General features: G+C 40.4%; 12 non-coding genes across 12 annotated transcripts; all 12 read left to right on the top strand.

Moving 5' to 3' along the window:
* Positions 1 to 1,204: 1,204 nt before the first annotated feature.
* trnat-ugu (transfer RNA threonine (anticodon UGU)) lies at positions 1,205 to 1,277 on the top strand. Its single transcript has one exon. It is a non-coding gene; the product is annotated as a tRNA-Thr (tRNA).
* Positions 1,278 to 2,812: 1,535 nt separating this feature from the next.
* On the top strand, positions 2,813 to 2,885 carry trnat-ugu (transfer RNA threonine (anticodon UGU)). The gene has a single exon. It is a non-coding gene; the product is annotated as a tRNA-Thr (tRNA).
* A 2,318-nt stretch (positions 2,886 to 5,203) lies between these two features.
* Positions 5,204 to 5,276, top strand: trnat-ugu (transfer RNA threonine (anticodon UGU)). Its single transcript has one exon. It is a non-coding gene; the product is annotated as a tRNA-Thr (tRNA).
* A 1,524-nt stretch (positions 5,277 to 6,800) lies between these two features.
* trnat-ugu (transfer RNA threonine (anticodon UGU)) lies at positions 6,801 to 6,873 on the top strand. The gene has a single exon. It is a non-coding gene; the product is annotated as a tRNA-Thr (tRNA).
* Positions 6,874 to 8,731: 1,858 nt separating this feature from the next.
* trnat-ugu (transfer RNA threonine (anticodon UGU)) lies at positions 8,732 to 8,804 on the top strand. The gene has a single exon. It is a non-coding gene; the product is annotated as a tRNA-Thr (tRNA).
* A 1,229-nt stretch (positions 8,805 to 10,033) lies between these two features.
* trnat-cgu (transfer RNA threonine (anticodon CGU)) lies at positions 10,034 to 10,106 on the top strand. Its single transcript has one exon. It is a non-coding gene; the product is annotated as a tRNA-Thr (tRNA).
* A 1,234-nt stretch (positions 10,107 to 11,340) lies between these two features.
* On the top strand, positions 11,341 to 11,413 carry trnat-ugu (transfer RNA threonine (anticodon UGU)). The gene has a single exon. It is a non-coding gene; the product is annotated as a tRNA-Thr (tRNA).
* Positions 11,414 to 12,950: 1,537 nt separating this feature from the next.
* trnat-ugu (transfer RNA threonine (anticodon UGU)) lies at positions 12,951 to 13,023 on the top strand. The gene has a single exon. It is a non-coding gene; the product is annotated as a tRNA-Thr (tRNA).
* A 2,494-nt stretch (positions 13,024 to 15,517) lies between these two features.
* Positions 15,518 to 15,590, top strand: trnat-ugu (transfer RNA threonine (anticodon UGU)). The gene has a single exon. It is a non-coding gene; the product is annotated as a tRNA-Thr (tRNA).
* Positions 15,591 to 17,138: 1,548 nt separating this feature from the next.
* trnat-cgu (transfer RNA threonine (anticodon CGU)) lies at positions 17,139 to 17,211 on the top strand. The gene has a single exon. It is a non-coding gene; the product is annotated as a tRNA-Thr (tRNA).
* A 1,235-nt stretch (positions 17,212 to 18,446) lies between these two features.
* trnat-ugu (transfer RNA threonine (anticodon UGU)) lies at positions 18,447 to 18,519 on the top strand. Its single transcript has one exon. It is a non-coding gene; the product is annotated as a tRNA-Thr (tRNA).
* A 1,537-nt stretch (positions 18,520 to 20,056) lies between these two features.
* trnat-ugu (transfer RNA threonine (anticodon UGU)) lies at positions 20,057 to 20,129 on the top strand. The gene has a single exon. It is a non-coding gene; the product is annotated as a tRNA-Thr (tRNA).
* The last annotated feature ends 642 nt before the right edge of the window (positions 20,130 to 20,771 follow it).

The raw sequence follows: 20,771 nt of genomic DNA, 5'->3' as shown, positions 1-20,771 counted from the left end.
AGGAACTTAAAACACTTGCTTGTGAGTCCACCAAGTCTCAAACCCAAAATTGCTGCTTCTGTGAATCTATGGATGCCCTTTAGTGTGAGTGTCGTCTTATTGATCGCTTGACTGTTTTTTCCACTTCAAGCCTCTGAAAAGCGTGAACTGGTATTCAATTTGTCGTCACTACCTAAAACCTAGACGTTGCTGCCCCCTACCGTTTTCTCTTTTTAACACTGCGAATGCTGACTAAATTGTTATTGTTTGCAACACCTTTAAGCTTAAACGAGAAAGTGATCTATTTGATAGTGGTTGTTTTCAAAGTACAAAGATGCTCAGGAACTTAAAACACTTGCTCGTGAGTCCAGCAAGTCTCAAACCCAAAATTGCTGCTTCTGTGAATCAATGGACGCCCTTTAGTGTGTGTGTCGTCTTATTGATCGCTTGACTGTTTTTTCCACTTCAAGCCTCTGAAGAGCGTGAACTGGTATTCAATTTGTCGTCACTACCTAAAACCTAGACGTTGCTGCCCCCTACCGTTCTTCTCTTTTTAACACTGCGAATGCTGACTAAATTGTTATTGTTTGCAACACCTTTAAGCTTAAACAAGAAAGTGATCTATTTGATTTGCTCCAGGAAAAAAGTATTGCCTTACTGTAAAATATAACAGTCGTATGTAATCTTTAGCTGTCATAATGACCGAGATGCCATACTGATACATGACAGGGGTTAGATGAAAAACAACTTTGACCCATCACGAAGACCAATGAGCTATCAAAACCTATCCAAATATCCCATTAAATGTTTTTTTTTTTAACAGAAAGAATCTGGCACAATCACGACACCATCCAGGGAAAGTTAGTGACTGGGTAAAGAGGTCATTAGTCGCAAAAGCAACCAAAGGGCCAAGGATAATTTAACATGCTGGAGAGATCCACAAGACATGTTGGAGATTCAGCAAACATGGGGGGAAAAAGGTTCTCTGGACTAAAAGAATTGTTTGGCCTTGGTACAAAGTGCTACACTTGAAACAAATCCAACGCCACTCATTACTTGACAACACCATCCCCACAGTGAAGCCTGATGGTGGTAGTACCATTGACAGTTACCCAGTTCTTAACCTAAAGATTTTATTTACATTGTGTCTGCTCGTCGACTATTTTCAATGACGACTATATGTCAACTTTTCTCTCCTTCTAATTCCATTGGCTGCATGTCACAAGGCTTCATAGCTCAGTGGATAGAGCACTGGTCTTGTAAACCAGGGGTCGTGAGTTCAATCCTCACTGAGGCCTTTATGGGATGTCTTCAAACTACAAAGGAGCTCAAGAGTCCAATGAATCATAAGAAGAGATTTCCCAGTTCTTTGACTAAATGCACACCTGTTAGTGTGGGTGTCGTCTTATTGATCGCTTGACTGTTTTTTCCACTTCAAGCCTCTGAAGAGCATGAACTGGTATTCAATTTGTCGTCACTACCTAAAACCTAGACGTTTCTGCCCCCTACCGTTCTTCTCTTTTTAACACTGCGAATGCTGACTAAATTGTTATTGTTTGCAACACCTTTAAGCTTAAACGAGAAAGTGATCGATTTGATAGTGGTTGTTTTCAAAGTACAAAGATGCTCAGGAACTTAAAACACTTGCTCGTGAGTCCAGCAAGTCTCAAACCCAAAATTGCTGCTTCTGTGAATCAATGGACGCCCTTTAGTGTGTGTGTCGTCTTATTGATCGCTTGACTGTTTTTTCCACTTCAAGCCTCTGAAGAGCGTGAACTGGTATTCAATTTGTCGTCAATACCTAAAAGCTAAACGTTGCTGCCCCCGACCGATCTTCTCTTTTTAACACTGCGAATGCTGACTAAATTGTTATTGTTTGCAACACCTTTAAGCTTAAACGAGAAAGTGATCTATTTGATAGTGGTTGTTTTCAAAGTACAAAGATACTCAGGAACTTAAAACACTTGCTCGTGAGTCCAGCAAGTCTCAAACCCAAAATTGCTGCTTCTGTGAATCAATGGACGCCCTTTAGTGTGTGTGTCGTCTTATTGATCGCTTGACTGTTTTTTCCACTTCAAGCCTCTGAAGAGCGTGAACTGGTATTCAATTTGTCGTCACTACCTAAAACCTAGACGTTGCTGCCCCCTACCGTTCTTCTCTTTTTAACACTGCGAATGCTGACTAAATTGTTATTGTTTGCAACACCTTTAAGCTTAAACGAGAAAGTGATCTATTTGATTTGCTCCAGGAAAAAAGTATTGCCTTACTGTAAAATATAACAGTCGTATGTAATCTTTAGCTGTCATAATGACCGAGATGCCATACTGATACATGACAGGGGTTAGATGAAAAACAACTTTGACCCATCACGAAGACCAATGAGCTATCAAAACCTATCCAAATATCCCATTAAATGTTTTTTTTTTAACAGAAAGAATCTGGCACAATCACGACACCATCCAGGGAAAGTTAGTGACTGGGTAAAGAGGTCATTAGTCGCAAAAGCAACCAAAGGGCCAAGGATAATTTAACATGCTGGAGAGATCCACAAGACATGTTGGAGATTCAGCAAACATGGGGGGAAAAAGGTTCTCTGGACTAAAAGAATTGTTTGGCCTTGGTACAAAGTGCTACACTTGAAAGAAATCCAACGCCACTCATTACTTGACAACACCATCCCCACAGTGAAGCCTGATGGTGGTAGTACCATTGACAGTTACCCAGTTCTTAACCTAAAGATTTTATTTACATTGTGTCTGCTAGTCGACTATTTTCAATTACGACTATATGTCAACTTTTCTCTCCTTCTAATTCTATTGGCTGCATTTCACAAGGCTTCATAGCTCAGTGGATAGAGCACTGGTCTTGTAAACCAGGGGTCGTGAGTTCAATCCTTACTGAGGCCTTTATGGGTTGTCTTCAAACTGCAAAGGAGCTCAAGACACTTGCTCAAGAGTCCAATGAATCACAAGAAGAGATTTCCCAGTTCTTTGACTAAATGCACACCCTTTACTGTGGGTGTCGTCTTATTGATCGCTTGACTGTTTTTTCCACTTCAAGCCTCTGAAGAGCATGAACTGGTATTCAATTTGTCGTCACTACCTAAAACCTAGACGTTGCTGCCCCATACCGTTCTTCTCTTTTTAACACTGCGAATGCTGACTAAATTGTTATTGTTTGCAACACCTTTAAGCTTAAACGAGAAAGTGATCTATTTGATAGTGGTTGTTTTCAAAGTACAAAGATACTCAGGAACTTAGAAACTTGCTCGTGAGTCCAGCAAGTCTCAAACCCAAAATTGCTGCTTCTGTGAATCAATGGACGCCCTTTAGTGTGAGTGTCGTCTTATTGATCGCTTGACTGTTTTTTCCACTTCAAGCCTCTGAAGAGCGTGAACTGGTATTCAATTTGTCGTCACTACCTAAAACCTAGACGTTGCTGCCCCCTACCGTTCTTCTCTTTTTAACACTGCGAATGCTGACTAAATTGTTATTGTTTGCAACACCTTTAAGCTTAAACGAGAAAGTGATCTATTTGATAGTGGTTGTTTTCAAAGTACAAAGATGCTCAGGAACTTAAAACACTTGCTCGTGAGTCCAGCAAGTCTCAAACCCAAAATTGCTGCTTCTGTGAATCAATGGACGCCCTTTAGTGTGAGTGTCGTCTTATTGATCGCTTGACTGTTTTTTCCACTTCAAGCCTCTGAAGAGCGTGAACTGGTATTCAATTTGTCGTCACTTCCTAAAACCTAGACGTTGCTGCCCCCTACCGTTCTTCTCTTTTTAACACTGCGAATGCTGACTAAATTGTTATTGTTTGCAACACCTTTAAGCTTAAACGAGAAAGTGATCTATTTGATTTGCTCCAGGAAAAAAGTATTGCCTTACTGTAAAATATAACAGTCGTATGTAATCTTTAGCTGTCATAATGACCGAGATGCCATACTGATACATGACAGGGGTTAGATGAAAAACAACTTTGACCCATCACGAAGACCAATGAGCCATCAAAACCTATCCAAATATCCCATTAAATCTTTTTTTTTTTAACAGAAAGCATGTGGCACCATCCAGGGAAAGTTAGTGACTGAGTAAAGAGGGCATTAGTCCCAAAAGCAACCAAAAGGCCAAGGATAATTTAACATGCTGGAGAGATCCACAAGACATGTTGGAGATTCAGCAAACATGGGGGGAAAAAGGTTCTCTGGACTAAAAGAATTGTTTGCCCTTGGTACAAAGTGCTACATTTGAAAGAAATCCAACGCCACTCATTACTTGACAACACCATCCGCACAGTGAAGCCTGATGGTGGTAGTACCATTGACAGTTACCCAGTTCTTAACCTAAAGATTTTATTTACATTGTGTCTGCTAGTCGACTATTTTCAATTACGACTATATGTCAACTTTTCTCTCCTTCTAATTCCATTGGCTGTATGTCACAAGGCTTATTGATCGCTTGACTGTTTTTTCCACTTCAAGCCTCTGAAGAGCGTGAACTGGTATTCAATTTGTCGTCACTTCCTAAAACCTAGACGTTGCTGCCCCCTACCGTTCTTCTCTTTTTAACACTGCGAATGCTGACTAAATTGTTATTGTTTGCAACACCTTTAAGCTTAAACGAGAAAGTGATCTATTTGATTTGCTCCAGGAAAAAAGTATTGCCTTACTGTAAAATATAACAGTTGTATGTAATCTTTAGCTGTCATAATGACCGAGATGCCATACTGATACATGACAGGGGTTAGATGAAAAACAACTTTGACCCATCACGAAGACCAATGAGCCATCAAAACCTATCCAAATATCCCATTAAATCTTTTTTTTTTTAACAGAAAGCATGTGGCACCATCCAGGGAAAGTTAATGACTGAGTAAAGAGGGCATTAGTCCCAAAAGCAACCAAAAGGCCAAGGATAATTTAACATGCTGGAGAGATCCACAAGACATGTTGGAGATTCAGCAAACATGGGGGGAAAAAGGTTCTCTGGACTAAAAGAATTGTTTGCCCTTGGTACAAAGTGCTACATTTGAAAGAAATCCAACGCCACTCATTACTTGACAACACCATCCGCACAGTCAAGCCTGATGGTGGTAGTACCATTGACAGTTACCCAGTTCTTAACCTAAAGATTTTATTTACATTGTGTCTGCTAGTCGACTATTTTCAATTAGGACTATATGTCAACTTTTCTCTCCTTCTAATTCCATTGGCAGTATGTCACAAGGCTTCATAGCTCAGTGGATAGAGCACTGGTCTTGTAAACCAGGGGTCGTGAGTTCAATCCTCACTGAGGCCTTTATGGGATGTCTTCAAACTGCAAAGGAGCTCAAGAGTCCAATGAATCATAAGAAGAGATTTCCCAGTTCTTTGACTAAATGCACACCTGTTAGTGTGGGTGTCGTCTTATTGATCGCTTGACTGTTTTTTCCACTTCAAGCCTCTGAAGAGCATGAACTGGTATTCAATTTGTCGTCACTACCTAAAACCTAGACGTTGCTGCCCCATACCGTTCTTCTCTTTTTAACACTGCGAATGCTGACTAAATTGTTATTGTTTGCAACACCTTTAAGCTTAAACGAGAAAGTGATCGATTTGATAGTGGTTGTTTTCAAAGTACAAAGATGCTCAGGAACTTAGAAACTTGCTCGTGAGTCCAGCAAGTCTCAAACCCAAAATTGCTGCTTCTGTGAATCAATGGACGCCCTTTAGTGTGAGTGTCGTCTTATTGATCGCTTGACTGTTTTTTCCACTTCAAGCCTCTGAAGAGCGTGAACTGGTATTCAATTTGTCGTCAATACCTAAAAGCTAAACGTTGCTGCCCCCGACCGATCTTCTCTTTTTAACACTGCGAATGCTGACTAAATTGTTATTGTTTGCAACACCTTTAAGCTTAAACGAGAAAGTGATCTATTTGATAGTGGTTGTTTTCAAAGTACAAAGATGCTCAGGAACTTAAAACACTTGCTCGTGAGTCCAGCAAGTCTCAAACCCAAAATTGCTGCTTCTGTGAATCAATGGACGCCCTTTAGTGTGTGTGTCGTCTTATTGATCGCTTGACTGTTTTTTCCACTTCAAGCCTCTGAAGAGCGTGAACTGGTATTCAATTTGTCGTCACTACCTAAAACCTAGACGTTGCTGCCCCCTACCGTTCTTCTCTTTTTAACACTGCGAATGCTGACTAAATTGTTATTGTTTGCAACACCTTTAAGCTTAAACGAGAAAGTGATCTATTTGATTTGCTCCAGGAAAAAAGTATTGCCTTACTGTAAAATATAACAGTCGTATGTAATCTTTAGCTGTCATAATGACCGAGATGCCATACTGATACATGACAGGGGTTAGATGAAAAACAACTTTGACCCATCACGAAGACCAATGAGCTATCAAAACCTATCCAAATATCCCATTAAATCTTTTTTTTTTTAACAGAAAGCATGTGGCACCATCCAGGGAAAGTTAGTGACTGAGTAAAGAGGGCATTAGTCCCAAAAACAACCAAAAGGCCAAGGATTATTTAACATGCTGGAGAGATCCACAAGACATGTTGGAGATTCAGCAAACATGGGGGGAAAAAGGTTCTCTGGACTAAAAGAATTGTTTGGCCTTGGTACAAAGTGCTACACTTGAAAGAAATCCAACGCCACTCATTACTTGCCAACACCATCCCCACAGTGAAGCCTGATGGTGGTAGTACCATTGACAGTTACCCAGTTCTTAACCTAAAGATTTTATTTACATTGTGTCTGCTAGTCGACTATTTTCAATTACGACTATATGTCAACTTTTCTCTCCTTCTAATTCCATTGGCTGCATCTCACAAGGCTTCATAGCTCAGTGGATAGAGCACTGGTCTTGTAAACCAGGGGTCGTGAGTTCAATCCTTACTGAGGCCTTTATGGGTTGTCTTCAAACTGCAAAGGAGCTCAAGACACTTGCTCAAGAGTCCAATGAATCACAAGAAGAGATTTCCCAGTTCTTTGACTAAATGCACACCCTTTACTGTGGTTGTCGTCTTATTGATCGCTTGACTGTTTTTTCCACTTCAAGCCTCTGAAGAGCATGAACTGGTATTCAATTTGTCGTCACTACCTAAAACCTAGACGTTGCTGCCCCATACCGTTCTTCTCTTTTTAACACTGCGAATGCTGACTAAATTGTTATTGTTTGCAACACCTTTAAGCTTAAACGAGAAAGTGATCTATTTGATAGTGGTTGTTTTCAAAGTACAAAGATACTCAGGAACTTAGAAACTTGCTCGTGAGTCCAGCAAGTCTCAAACCCAAAATTGCTGCTTCTGTGAATCAATGGACGCCCTTTAGTGTGAGTGTCGTCTTATTGATCGCTTGACTGTTTTTTCCACTTCAAGCCTCTGAAGAGCGTGAACTGGTATTCAATTTGTCGTCACTACCTAAAACCTAGACGTTGCTGCCCCCTACCGTTCTTCTCTTTTTAACACTGCGAATGCTGACTAAATTGTTATTGTTTGCAACACCTTTAAGCTTAAACGAGAAAGTGATCTATTTGATAGTGGTTGTTTTCAAAGTACAAAGATGCTCAGGAACTTAAAACACTTGCTCGTGAGTCCAGCAAGTCTCAAACCCAAAATTGCTGCTTCTGTGAATCAATGGACGCCCTTTAGTGTGAGTGTCGTCTTATTGATCGCTTGACTGTTTTTTCCACTTCAAGCCTCTGAAGAGCGTGAACTGGTATTCAATTTGTCGTCACTACCTAAAACCTAGACGTTGCTGCCCCCTACCGTTCTTCTCTTTTTAACACTGCGAATGCTGACTAAATTGTTATTGTTTGCAACACCTTTAAGCTTAAACGAGAAAGTGATCTATTTGATAGTGGTTGTTTTCAAAGTACAAAGATGCTCAGGAACTTAAAACACTTGCTCGTGAGTCCAGCAAGTCTCAAACCCAAAATTGCTGCTTCTGTGAATCAATGGACGCCCTTTAGTGTGTGTGTCGTCTTATTGATCGCTTGACTGTTTTTTCCACTTCAAGCCTCTGAAGAGCGTGAACTGGTATTCAATTTGTCGTCACTACCTAAAACCTAGACGTTGCTGCCCCCTACCGTTCTTCTCTTTTTAACACTGCGAATGCTGACTAAATTGTTATTGTTTGCAACACCTTTAAGCTTAAACGAGAAAGTGATCTATTTGATTTGCTCCAGGAAAAAAGTATTGCCTTACTGTAAAATATAACAGTCGTATGTAATCTTTAGCTGTCATAATGACCGAGATGCCATACTGATACATGACAGGGGTTAGATGAAAAACAACTTTGACCCATCACGAAGACCAATGAGCTATCAAAACCTATCCAAATATCCCATTAAATCTTATTTTTTTTTAACAGAAAGCATGTGGCACCATCCAGGGAAAGTTAGTGACTGAGTAAAGAGGGCATTAGTCCCAAAAACAACCAAAAGGCCAAGGATTATTTAACATGCTGGAGAGATCCACAAGACATGTTGGAGATTCAGCAAACATGGGGGGAAAAAGGTTCTCTGGACTAAAAGAATTGTTTGGCCTTGGTACAAAGTGCTACACTTGAAAGAAATCCAACGCCACTCATTACTTGACAACACCATCCCCACAGTGAAGCCTGATGGTGGTAGTACCATTGACAGTTACCCAGTTCTTAACCTAAAGATTTTATTTACATTGTGTCTGCTAGTCGACTATTTTCAATTACGACTATATGTCAACTTTTCTCTCCTTCTAATTCCATTGGCTGCATCTCACAAGGCTTCATAGCTCAGTGGATAGAGCACTGGTCTTGTAAACCAGGGGTCGTGAGTTCAATCCTTACTGAGGCCTTTATGGGTTGTCTTCAAACTGCAAAGGAGCTCAAGACACTTGCTCAAGAGTCCAATGAATCATAAGAAGAGATTTCCCAGTTCTTTGACTAAATGCACACCCTTTACTGTGGGTGTCGTCTTATTGATCGCTTGACTGTTTTTTCCACTTCAAGCCTCTGAAGAGCGTGAACTGGTATTCAATTTGTCGTCAATACCTAAAAGCTAAACGTTGCTGCCCCCGACCGATCTTCTCTTTTTAACACTGCGAATGCTGACTAAATTGTTATTGTTTGCAACACCTTTAAGCTTAAACGAGAAAGTGATCTATTTGATAGTGGTTGTTTTCAAAGTACAAAGATGCTCAGGAACTTAAAACACTTGCTCGTGAGTCCAGCAAGTCTCAAACCCAAAATTGCTGCTTCTGTGAATCAATGGACGCCCTTTAGTGTGTGTGTCGTCTTATTGATCGCTTGACTGTTTTTTCCACTTCAAGCCTCTGAAGAGCGTGAACTGGTATTCAATTTGTCGTCACTACCTAAAACCTAGACGTTGCTGCCCCCTACCGTTCTTCTCTTTTTAACACTGCGAATGCTGACTAAATTGTTATTGTTTGCAACACCTTTAAGCTTAAACGAGAAAGTGATCTATTTGATTTGCTCCAGGAAAAAAGTATTGCCTTACTGTAAAATATAACAGTCGTATGTAATCTTTAGCTGTCATAATGACCGAGATGCCATACTGATACATGACAGGGGTTAGATGAAAAACAACTTTGACCCATCACGAAGACCAATGAGCTATCAAAACCTATCCAAATATCCCATTAAATCTTTTTTTTTTTAACAGAAAGAATCTGGCACAATCACGACACCCTCCAGGGAAAGTTAGTGACTGGGTAAAGAGGTCATTAGTCGCAAAAGGAACCAAAAGGCCAAGGATAATTTAACATGCTGGAGAGATCCACAAGACATGTTGGAGATTCAGCAAACATGGGGGGAAAAAGGTTCTCTGGACTAAAAGAATTGTTTGGCCTTGCTACAAAGTGCTACACTTGAAAGAAATCCAACGCCACTCATTACTTGACAACACCATCCCCACAGTGAAGCCTGATGGTGGTAGTACCATTGACAGTTACCCAGTTCATAAACTAAAGATTTTATTTACATTGTGTCTGCTAGTCGACTATTTTCAATTACGACTATATGTCAACTTTTCTCTCCTTCTAATTCCATTGGCTGCATGTCACAAGGCTTCATAGCTCAGTGGTTAGAGCACTGGTCTCGTAAACCAGAGGTCGTGAGCTCAATCCTCACTGGAGCCTTTAGTGGTTGTTTTCAAAGTACAAAGATGCTCAGGAACTTAAAACACTTGCTTGTGAGTCCAGCAAGTCTCAAACCCAAAATTGCTGCTTCTGTGAATCTATGGATGCCCTTTAGTGTGAGTGTCGTCTTACTGATCGCTTGACTGTTTTTTCCACTTCAAGCCTCTGAAAAGCGTGAACTGGTATTCAATTTGTCGTCACTACCTAAAACCTAGACGTTGCTGCCCCTACCGTTTTCTCTTTTTAACACTGCGAATGCTGACTAAATTGTTATTGTTTGCAACACCTTTAAGCTTAAACGAGAAAGTGATCTATTTGATAGTGGTTGTTTTCAAAGTACAAAGATGCTCAGGAACTTAAAACACTTGCTCGTGAGTCCAGCAAGTCTCAAACCCAAAATTGCTGCTTCTGTGAATCAATGGACGCCCTTTAGTGTGTGTGTCGTCTTATTGATCGCTTGACTGTTTTTTCCACTTCAAGCCTCTGAAGAGCGTGAACTGGTATTCAATTTGTCGTCACTACCTAAAACCTAGACGTTGCTGCCCCCTACCGTTCTTCTCTTTTTAACACTGCGAATGCTGACTAAATTGTTATTGTTTGCAACACCTTTAAGCTTAAACAAGAAAGTGATCTATTTGATTTGCTCCAGGAAAAAAGTATTGCCTTACTGTAAAATATAACAGTCGTATGTAATCTTTAGCTGTCATAATGACCGAGATGCCATACTGATACATGACAGGGGTTAGATGAAAAACAACTTTGACCCATCACGAAGACCAATGAGCTATCAAAACCTATCCAAATATCCCATTAAATGTTTTTTTTTTAACAGAAAGAATCTGGCACAATCACGACACCATCCAGGGAAAGTTAGTGACTGGGTAAAGAGGTCATTAGTCGCAAAAGCAACCAAAGGGCCAAGGATAATTTAACATGCTGGAGAGATCCACAAGACATGTTGGAGATTCAGCAAACATGGGGGGAAAAAGGTTCTCTGGACTAAAAGAATTGTTTGGCCTTGGTACAAAGTGCTACACTTGAAAGAAATCCAACGCCACTCATTACTTGACAACACCATCCCCACAGTGAAGCCTGATGGTGGTAGTACCATTGACAGTTACCCAGTTCTTAACCTAAAGATTTTATTTACATTGTGTCTGCTAGTCGACTATTTTCAATTACGACTATATGTCAACTTTTCTCTCCTTCTAATTCCATTGGCTGCATCTCACAAGGTTTCATAGCTCAGTGGATAGAGCACTGGTCTTGTAAACCAGGGGTCGTGAGTTCAATCCTTACTGAGGCCTTTATGGGTTGTCTTCAAACTGCAAAGGAGCTCAAGACACTTGCTCAAGTGTCCAATGAATCACAAGAAGAGATTTCCCAGTTCTTTGACTAAATGCACACCCTTTACTGTGGGTGTCGTCTTATTGATCGCTTGACTGTTTTTTCCACTTCAAGCCTCTGAAGAGCATGAACTGGTATTCAATTTGTCGTCACTACCTAAAACCTAGACGTTGCTGCCCCATACCGTTCTTCTCTTTTTAACACTGCGAATGCTGACTAAATTGTTATTGTTTGCAACACCTTTAAGCTTAAACGAGAAAGTGATCTATTTGATAGTGGTTGTTTTCAAAGTACAAAGATACTCAGGAACTTAGAAACTTGCTCGTGAGTCCAGCAAGTCTCAAACCCAAAATTGCTGCTTCTGTGAATCAATGGACGCCCTTTAGTGTGAGTGTCGTCTTATTGATCGCTTGACTGTTTTTTCCACTTCAAGCCTCTGAAGAGCGTGAACTGGTATTCAATTTGTCGTCACTACCTAAAACCTAGACGTTGCTGCCCCCTACCGTTCTTCTCTTTTTAACACTGCGAATGCTGACTAAATTGTTATTGTTTGCAACACCTTTAAGCTTAAACGAGAAAGTGATCTATTTGATAGTGGTTGTTTTCAAAGTACAAAGATGCTCAGGAACTTAAAACACTTGCTCGTGAGTCCAGCAAGTCTCAAACCCAAAATTGCTGCTTCTGTGAATCAATGGACGCCCTTTAGTGTGTGTGTCGTCTTATTGATCGCTTGACTGTTTTTTCCACTTCAAGCCTCTGAAGAGCGTGAACTGGTATTCAATTTGTCGTCACTTCCTAAAACCTAGACGTTGCTGCCCCCTACCGTTCTTCTCTTTTTAACACTGCGAATGCTGACTAAATTGTTATTGTTTGCAACACCTTTAAGCTTAAACGAGAAAGTGATCTATTTGATTTGCTCCAGGAAAAAAGTATTGCCTTACTGTAAAATATAACAGTCGTATGTAATCTTTAGCTGTCATAATGACCGAGATGCCATACTGATACATGACAGGGGTTAGATGAAAAACAACTTTGACCCATCACGAAGACCAATGAGCCATCAAAACCTATCCAAATATCCCATTAAATCTTTTTTTTTTTAACAGAAAGCATGTGGCACCATCCAGGGAAAGTTAGTGACTGAGTAAAGAGGGCATTAGTCCCAAAAACAACCAAAAGGCCAAGGATAATTTAACATGCTGGAGAGATCCACAAGACATGTTGGAGATTCAGCAAACATGGGGGGAAAAAGGTTCTCTGGACTAAAAGAATTGTTTGCCCTTGGTACAAAGTGCTACATTTGAAAGAAATCCAACGCCACTCATTACTTGACAACACCATCCGCACAGTGAAGCCTGATGGTGGTAGTACCATTGACAGTTACCCAGTTCTTAACCTAAAGATTTTATTTACATTGTGTCTGCTAGTCGACTATTTTCAATTAGGACTATATGTCAACTTTTCTCTCCTTCTAATTCCATTGGCTGTATGTCACAAGGCTTCATAGCTCAGTGGATAGCGCACTGGTCTTGTAAACCAGGGGTCGTGAGTTCAATCCTCACTGAGGCCTATATGGGATGTCTTCAAACTGCAAAGGAGCTCAAGAGTCCAATGAATCATAAGAAGAGATTTCCCAGTTCTTTGACTAAATGCACACCCTTTACTGTGGGTGTCGTCTTATTGATCGCTTGACTGTTTTTTCCACTTCAAGCCTCTGAAGAGCATGAACTGGTATTCAATTTGTCGTCACTACCTAAAACCTAGACGTTGCTGCCCCATACCGTTCTTCTCTTTTTAACACTGCGAATGCTGACTAAATTGTTATTGTTTGCAACACCTTTAAGCTTAAACGAGAAAGTGATCTATTTGATAGTGGTTGTTTTCAAAGTACAAAGATACTCAGGAACTTAGAAACTTGCTCGTGAGTCCAGCAAGTCTCAAACCCAAAATTGCTGCTTCTGTGAATCAATGGACGCCCTTTAGTGTGAGTGTCGTCTTATTGATCGCTTGACTGTTTTTTCCACTTCAAGCCTCTGAAGAGCGTGAACTGGTATTCAATTTGTCGTCACTACCTAAAACCTAGACGTTGCTGCCCCCTACCGTTCTTCTCTTTTTAACACTGCGAATGCTGACTAAATTGTTATTGTTTGCAACACCTTTAAGCTTAAACGAGAAAGTGATCTATTTGATAGTGGTTGTTTTCAAAGTACAAAGATGCTCAGGAACTTAAAACACTTGCTCGTGAGTCCAGCAAGTCTCAAACCCAAAATTGCTGCTTCTGTGAATCAATGGACGCCCTTTAGTGTGAGTGTCGTCTTATTGATCGCTTGACTGTTTTTTCCACTTCAAGCCTCTGAAGAGCGTGAACTGGTATTCAATTTGTCGTCACTTCCTAAAACCTAGACGTTGCTGCCCCCTACCGTTCTTCTCTTTTTAACACTGCGAATGCTGACTAAATTGTTATTGTTTGCAACACCTTTAAGCTTAAACGAGAAAGTGATCGATTTGATAGTGGTTGTTTTCAAAGTACAAAGATGCTCAGGAACTTAGAAACTTGCTCGTGAGTCCAGCAAGTCTCAAACCCAAAATTGCTGCTTCTGTGAATCAATGGACGCCCTTTAGTGTGAGTGTCGTCTTATTGATCGCTTGACTGTTTTTTCCACTTCAAGCCTCTGAAGAGCGTGAACTGGTATTCAATTTGTCGTCAATACCTAAAAGCTAAACGTTGCTGCCCCCGACCGATCTTCTCTTTTTAACACTGCGAATGCTGACTAAATTGTTATTGTTTGCAACACCTTTAAGCTTAAACGAGAAAGTGATCTATTTGATAGTGGTTGTTTTCAAAGTACAAAGATGCTCAGGAACTTAAAACACTTGCTCGTGAGTCCAGCAAGTCTCAAACCCAAAATTGCTGCTTCTGTGAATCAATGGACGCCCTTTAGTGTGAGTGTCGTCTTATTGATCGCTTGACTGTTTTTTCCACTTCAAGCCTCTGAAGAGCGTGAACTGGTATTCAATTTGTCGTCAATACCTAAAAGCTAAACATTGCTGCCCCCGACCGATCTTCTCTTTTTAACACTGCGAATGCTGATTAAATTGTTATTGTTTGCAACACCTTTAAGCTTAAACGAGAAAGTGATCTATTTGATAGTGGTTGTTTTCAAAGTACAAAGATGCTCAGGAACTTAAAACACTTGCTCGTGAGTCCAGCAAGTCTCAAACCCAAAATTGCTGCTTCTGTGAATCAATGGACGCCCTTTAGTGTGTGTGTCGTCTTATTGATCGCTTGACTGTTTTTTCCACTTCAAGCCTCTGAAGAGCGTGAACTGGTATTCAATTTGTCGTCACTACCTAAAACCTAGACGTTGCTGCCCCCTACCGTTCTTCTCTTTTTAACACTGCGAATGCTGACTAAATTGTTATTGTTTGCAACACCTTTAAGCTTAAACGAGAAAGTGATCTATTTGATTTGCTCCAGGAAAAAAGTATTGCCTTACTGTAAAATATAACAGTCGTATGTAATCTTTAGCTGTCATAATGACCGAGATGCCATACTGATACATGACAGGGGTTAGATGAAAAACAACTTTGACCCATCACGAAGACCAATGAGCTATCAAAACCTATCCAAATATCCCATTAAATCTTTTTTTTTTTAACAGAAAGAATCTGGCACAATCACGACACCCTCCAGGGAAAGTTAGTGACTGGGTAAAGAGGTCATTAGTCGCAAAAGGAACCAAAAGGCCAAGGATAATTTAACATGCTGGAGAGATCCACAAGACATGTTGGAGATTCAGCAAACATGGGGGGAAAAAGGTTCTCTGGACTAAAAGAATTGTTTGGCCTTGCTACAAAGTGCTACACTTGAAAGAAATCCAACGCCACTCATTACTTGACAACACCATCCCCACAGTGAAGCCTGATGGTGGTAGTACCATTGACAGTTACCCAGTTCATAAACTAAAGATTTTATTTACATTGTGTCTGCTAGTCGACTATTTTCAATTACGACTATATGTCAACTTTTCTCTCCTTCTAATTCCATTGGCTGCATCTCACAAGGCTTCATAGCTCAGTGGATAGAGCACTGGTCTTGTAAACCAGGGGTCGTGAGTTCAATCCTTACTGAGGCCTTTATGGGTTGTCTTCAAACTGCAAAGGAGCTCAAGACACTTGCTCAAGAGTCCAATGAATCATAAGAAGAGATTTCCCAGTTCTTTGACTAAATGCACACCCTTTACTGTGGGTGTCGTCTTATTGATCGCTTGACTGTTTTTTCCACTTCAAGCCTCTGAAGAGCATGAACTGGTATTCAATTTGTCGTCACTACCTAAAACCTAGACGTTGCTGCCCCATACCGTTCTTCTCTTTTTAACACTGCGAATGCTGACTAAATTGTTATTGTTTGCAACACCTTTAAGCTTAAACGAGAAAGTGATCTATTTGATAGTGGTTGTTTTCAAAGTACAAAGATACTCAGGAACTTAGAAACTTGCTCGTGAGTCCAGCAAGTCTCAAACCCAAAATTGCTGCTTCTGTGAATCAATGGACGCCCTTTAGTGTGAGTGTCGTCTTATTGATCGCTTGACTGTTTTTTCCACTTCAAGCCTCTGAAGAGCGTGAACTGGTATTCAATTTGTCGTCAATACCTAAAAGCTAAACGTTGCTGCCCCCGACCGATCTTCTCTTTTTAACACTGCGAATGCTGATTAAATTGTTATTGTTTGCAACACCTTTAAGCTTAAACGAGAAAGTGATCTATTTGATAGTGGTTGTTTTCAAAGTACAAAGATGCTCAGGAACTTAAAACACTTGCTCGTGAGTCCAGCAAGTCTCAAACCCAAAATTGCTGCTTCTGTGAATCAATGGACGCCCTTTAGTGTGTGTGTCGTCTTATTGATCGCTTGACTGTTTTTTCCACTTCAAGCCTCTGAAGAGCGTGAACTGGTATTCAATTTGTCGTCACTACCTAAAACCTAGACGTTGCTGCCCCCTACCGTTCTTCTCTTTTTAACACTGCGAATGCTGACTAAATTGTTATTGTTTGCAACACCTTTAAGCTTAAACGAGAAAGTGATCTATTTGATTTGCTCCAGGAAAAAAGTATTGCCTTACTGTAAAATATAACAGTCGTATGTAATCTTTAGCTGTCATAATGACCGAGATGCCATACTGATACATGACAGGGGTTAGATGAAAAACAACTTTGACCCATCACGAAGACCAATGAGCTATCAAAACCTATCCAAATATCCCATTAAATCTTTTTTTTTTTAACAGAAAGAATCTGGCACAATCACGACACCCTCCAGGGAAAGTTAGTGACTGGGTAAAGAGGTCATTAGTCGCAAAAGGAACCAAAAGGCCAAGGATAATTTAACATGCTGGAGAGATCCACAAGACATGTTGGAGATTCAGCAAACATGGGGGGAAAAAGGTTCTCTGGACTAAAAGAATTGTTTGGCCTTGCTACAAAGTGCTACACTTGAAAGAAATCCAACGCCACTCATTACTTGACAACACCATCCCCACAGTGAAGCCTGATGGTGGTAGTACCATTGACAGTTACCCAGTTCATAAACTAAAGATTTTATTTACATTGTGTCTGCTAGTCGACTATTTTCAATTACGACTATATGTCAACTTTTCTCTCCTTCTAATTCCATTGGCTGCATGTCACAAGGCTTCATAGCTCAGTGGTTAGAGCACTGGTCTCGTAAACCAGAGGTCGTGAGCTCAATCCTCACTGGAGCCTTTAGTGGTTGTTTTCAAAGTACAAAGATGCTCAGGAACTTAAAACACTTGCTCGTGAGTCCACCAAGTCTCAAACCCAAAATTGCTGCTTCTGTGAATCTATGGATGCCCTTTAGTGTGAGTGTCGTCTTATTGATCGCTTGACTGTTTTTTCCACTTCAAGCCTCTGAAAAGCGTGAACTGGTATTCAATTTGTCGTCACTACCTAAAACCTAGACGTTGCTGCCCCCTACCGTTTTCTCTTTTTAACACTGCGAATGCTGACTAAATTGTTATTGTTTGCAACACCTTTAAGCTTAAACGAGAAAGTGATCTATTTGATAGTGGTTGTTTTCAAAGTACAAAGATGCTCAGGAACTTAAAACACTTGCTCGTGAGTCCAGCAAGTCTCAAACCCAAAATTGCTGCTTCTGTGAATCAATGGACGCCCTTTAGTGTGTGTGTCGTCTTATTGATCGCTTGACTGTTTTTTCCACTTCAAGCCTCTGAAGAGCGTGAACTGGTATTCAATTTGTCGTCACTACCTAAAACCTAGACGTTGCTGCCCCCTACCGTTCTTCTCTTTTTAACACTGCGAATGCTGACTAAATTGTTATTGTTTGCAACACCTTTAAGCTTAAACAAGAAAGTGATCTATTTGATTTGCTCCAGGAAAAAAGTATTGCCTTACTGTAAAATATAACAGTCGTATGTAATCTTTAGCTGTCATAATGACCGAGATGCCATACTGATACATGACAGGGGTTAGATGAAAAACAACTTTGACCCATCACGAAGACCAATGAGCTATCAAAACCTATCCAAATATCCCATTAAATGTTTTTTTTTTAACAGAAAGAATCTGGCACAATCACGACACCATCCAGGGAAAGTTAGTGACTGGGTAAAGAGGTCATTAGTCGCAAAAGCAACCAAAGGGCCAAGGATAATTTAACATGCTGGAGAGATCCACAAGACATGTTGGAGATTCAGCAAACATGGGGGGAAAAAGGTTCTCTGGACTAAAAGAATTGTTTGGCCTTGGTACAAAGTGCTACACTTGAAAGAAATCCAACGCCACTCATTACTTGACAACACCATCCCCACAGTGAAGCCTGATGGTGGTAGTACCATTGACAGTTACCCAGTTCTTAACCTAAAGATTTTATTTACATTGTGTCTGCTAGTCGACTATTTTCAATTACGACTATATGTCAACTTTTCTCTCCTTCTAATTCCATTGGCTGCATCTCACAAGGTTTCATAGCTCAGTGGATAGAGCACTGGTCTTGTAAACCAGGGGTCGTGAGTTCAATCCTTACTGAGGCCTTTATGGGTTGTCTTCAAACTGCAAAGGAGCTCAAGACACTTGCTCAAGTGTCCAATGAATCACAAGAAGAGATTTCCCAGTTCTTTGACTAAATGCACACCCTTTACTGTGGGTGTCGTCTTATTGATCGCTTGACTGTTTTTTCCACTTCAAGCCTCTGAAGAGCATGAACTGGTATTCAATTTGTCGTCACTACCTAAAACCTAGACGTTGCTGCCCCATACCGTTCTTCTCTTTTTAACACTGCGAATGCTGACTAAATTGTTATTGTTTGCAACACCTTTAAGCTTAAACGAGAAAGTGATCTATTTGATAGTGGTTGTTTTCAAAGTACAAAGATACTCAGGAACTTAGAAACTTGCTCGTGAGTCCAGCAAGTCTCAAACCCAAAATTGCTGCTTCTGTGAATCAATGGACGCCCTTTAGTGTGAGTGTCGTCTTATTGATCGCTTGACTGTTTTTTCCACTTCAAGCCTCTGAAGAGCGTGAACTGGTATTCAATTTGTCGTCACTACCTAAAACCTAGACGTTGCTGCCCCCTACCGTTCTTCTCTTTTTAACACTGCGAATGCTGACTAAATTGTTATTGTTTGCAACACCTTTAAGCTTAAACGAGAAAGTGATCTATTTGATAGTGGTTGTTTTCAAAGTACAAAGATGCTCAGGAACTTAAAACACTTGCTCGTGAGTCCAGCAAGTCTCAAACCCAAAATTGCTGCTTCTGTGAATCAATGGACGCCCTTTAGTGTGAGTGTCGTCTTATTGATCGCTTGACTGTTTTTTCCACTTCAAGCCTCTGAAGAGCGTGAACTGGTATTCAATTTGTCGTCACTTCCTAAAACCTAGACGTTGCTGCCCCCTACCGTTCTTCTCTTTTTAACACTGCGAATGCTGACTAAATTGTTATTGTTTGCAACACCTTTAAGCTTAAACGAGAAAGTGATCTATTTGATTTGCTCCAGGAAAAAAGTATTGCCTTACTGTAAAATATAACAGTCGTATGTAATCTTTAGCTGTCATAATGACCGAGATGCCATACTGATACATGACAGGGGTTAGATGAAAAACAACTTTGACCCATCACGAAGACCAATGAGCCATCAAAACCTATCCAAATATCCCATTAAATCTTTTTTTTTTTAACAGAAAGCATGTGGCACCATCCAGGGAAAGTTAGTGACTGAGTAAAGAGGGCATTAGTCCCAAAAGCAACCAAAAGGCCAAGGATAATTTAACATGCTGGAGAGATCCACAAGACATGTTGGAGATTCAGCAAACATGGGGGGAAAAAGGTTCTCTGGACTAAAAGAATTGTTTGCCCTTGGTACAAAGTGCTACATTTGAAAGAAATCCAACGCCACTCATTACTTGACAACACCATCCGCACAGTGAAGCCTGATGGTGGTAGTACCATTGACAGTTACCCAGTTCTTAACCTAAAGATTTTATTTACATTGTGTCTGCTAGTCGACTATTTTCAATTAGGACTATATGTCAACTTTTCTCTCCTTCTAATTCCATTGGCTGTATGTCACAAGGCTTCATAGCTCAGTGGATAGAGCCCTGGTCTTGTAAACCAGGGGTCGTGAGTTCAATCCTCACTGAGGCCTTTATGGGATGTCTTCAAACTGCAAAGGAGCTCAAGAGTCCAATGAATCATAAGAAGAGATTTCCCAGTTCTTTGACTAAATGCACACCTGTTAGTGTGGGTGTTGTCTTATTGATCGCTTGACTGTTTTTTCCACTTCAAGCCTCTGAAGAGCATGAACTGGTATTCAATTTGTCGTCACTACCTAAAACCTAGACGTTGCTGCCCCATACCGTTCTTCTCTTTTTAACACTGCGAATGCTGACTAAATTGTTATTGTTTGCAACACCTTTAAGCTTAAACGAGAAAGTGATCTATTTGATAGTGGTTGTTTTCAAAGTACAAAGATACTCAGGAACTTAGAAACTTGCTCGTGAGTCCAGCAAGTCTCAAACCCAAAATTGCTGCTTCTGTGAATCAATGGACGCCCTTTAGTGTGAGTGTCGTCTTATTGATCGCTTGACTGTTTTTTCCACTTCAAGCCTCTGAAGAGCTTGAACTGGTATTCAATTTGTCGTCACTACCTAAAACCTAGACGTTGCTGCCCCCTACCGTTCTTCTCTTTTTAACACTGCGAATGCTGACTAAATTGTTATTGTTTGCAACACCTTTAAGCTTAAACGAGAAAGTGATCTATTTGATAGTGGTTGTTTTCAAAGTACAA

Source organism: Ictalurus punctatus, chromosome 7, assembly GCF_001660625.3.
Source record: "Ictalurus punctatus breed USDA103 chromosome 7, Coco_2.0, whole genome shotgun sequence".
Lineage (NCBI taxonomy): Eukaryota > Metazoa > Chordata > Actinopteri > Siluriformes > Ictaluridae > Ictalurus > Ictalurus punctatus.
This window is presented reverse-complemented; position numbering and strand designations above follow the sequence as displayed.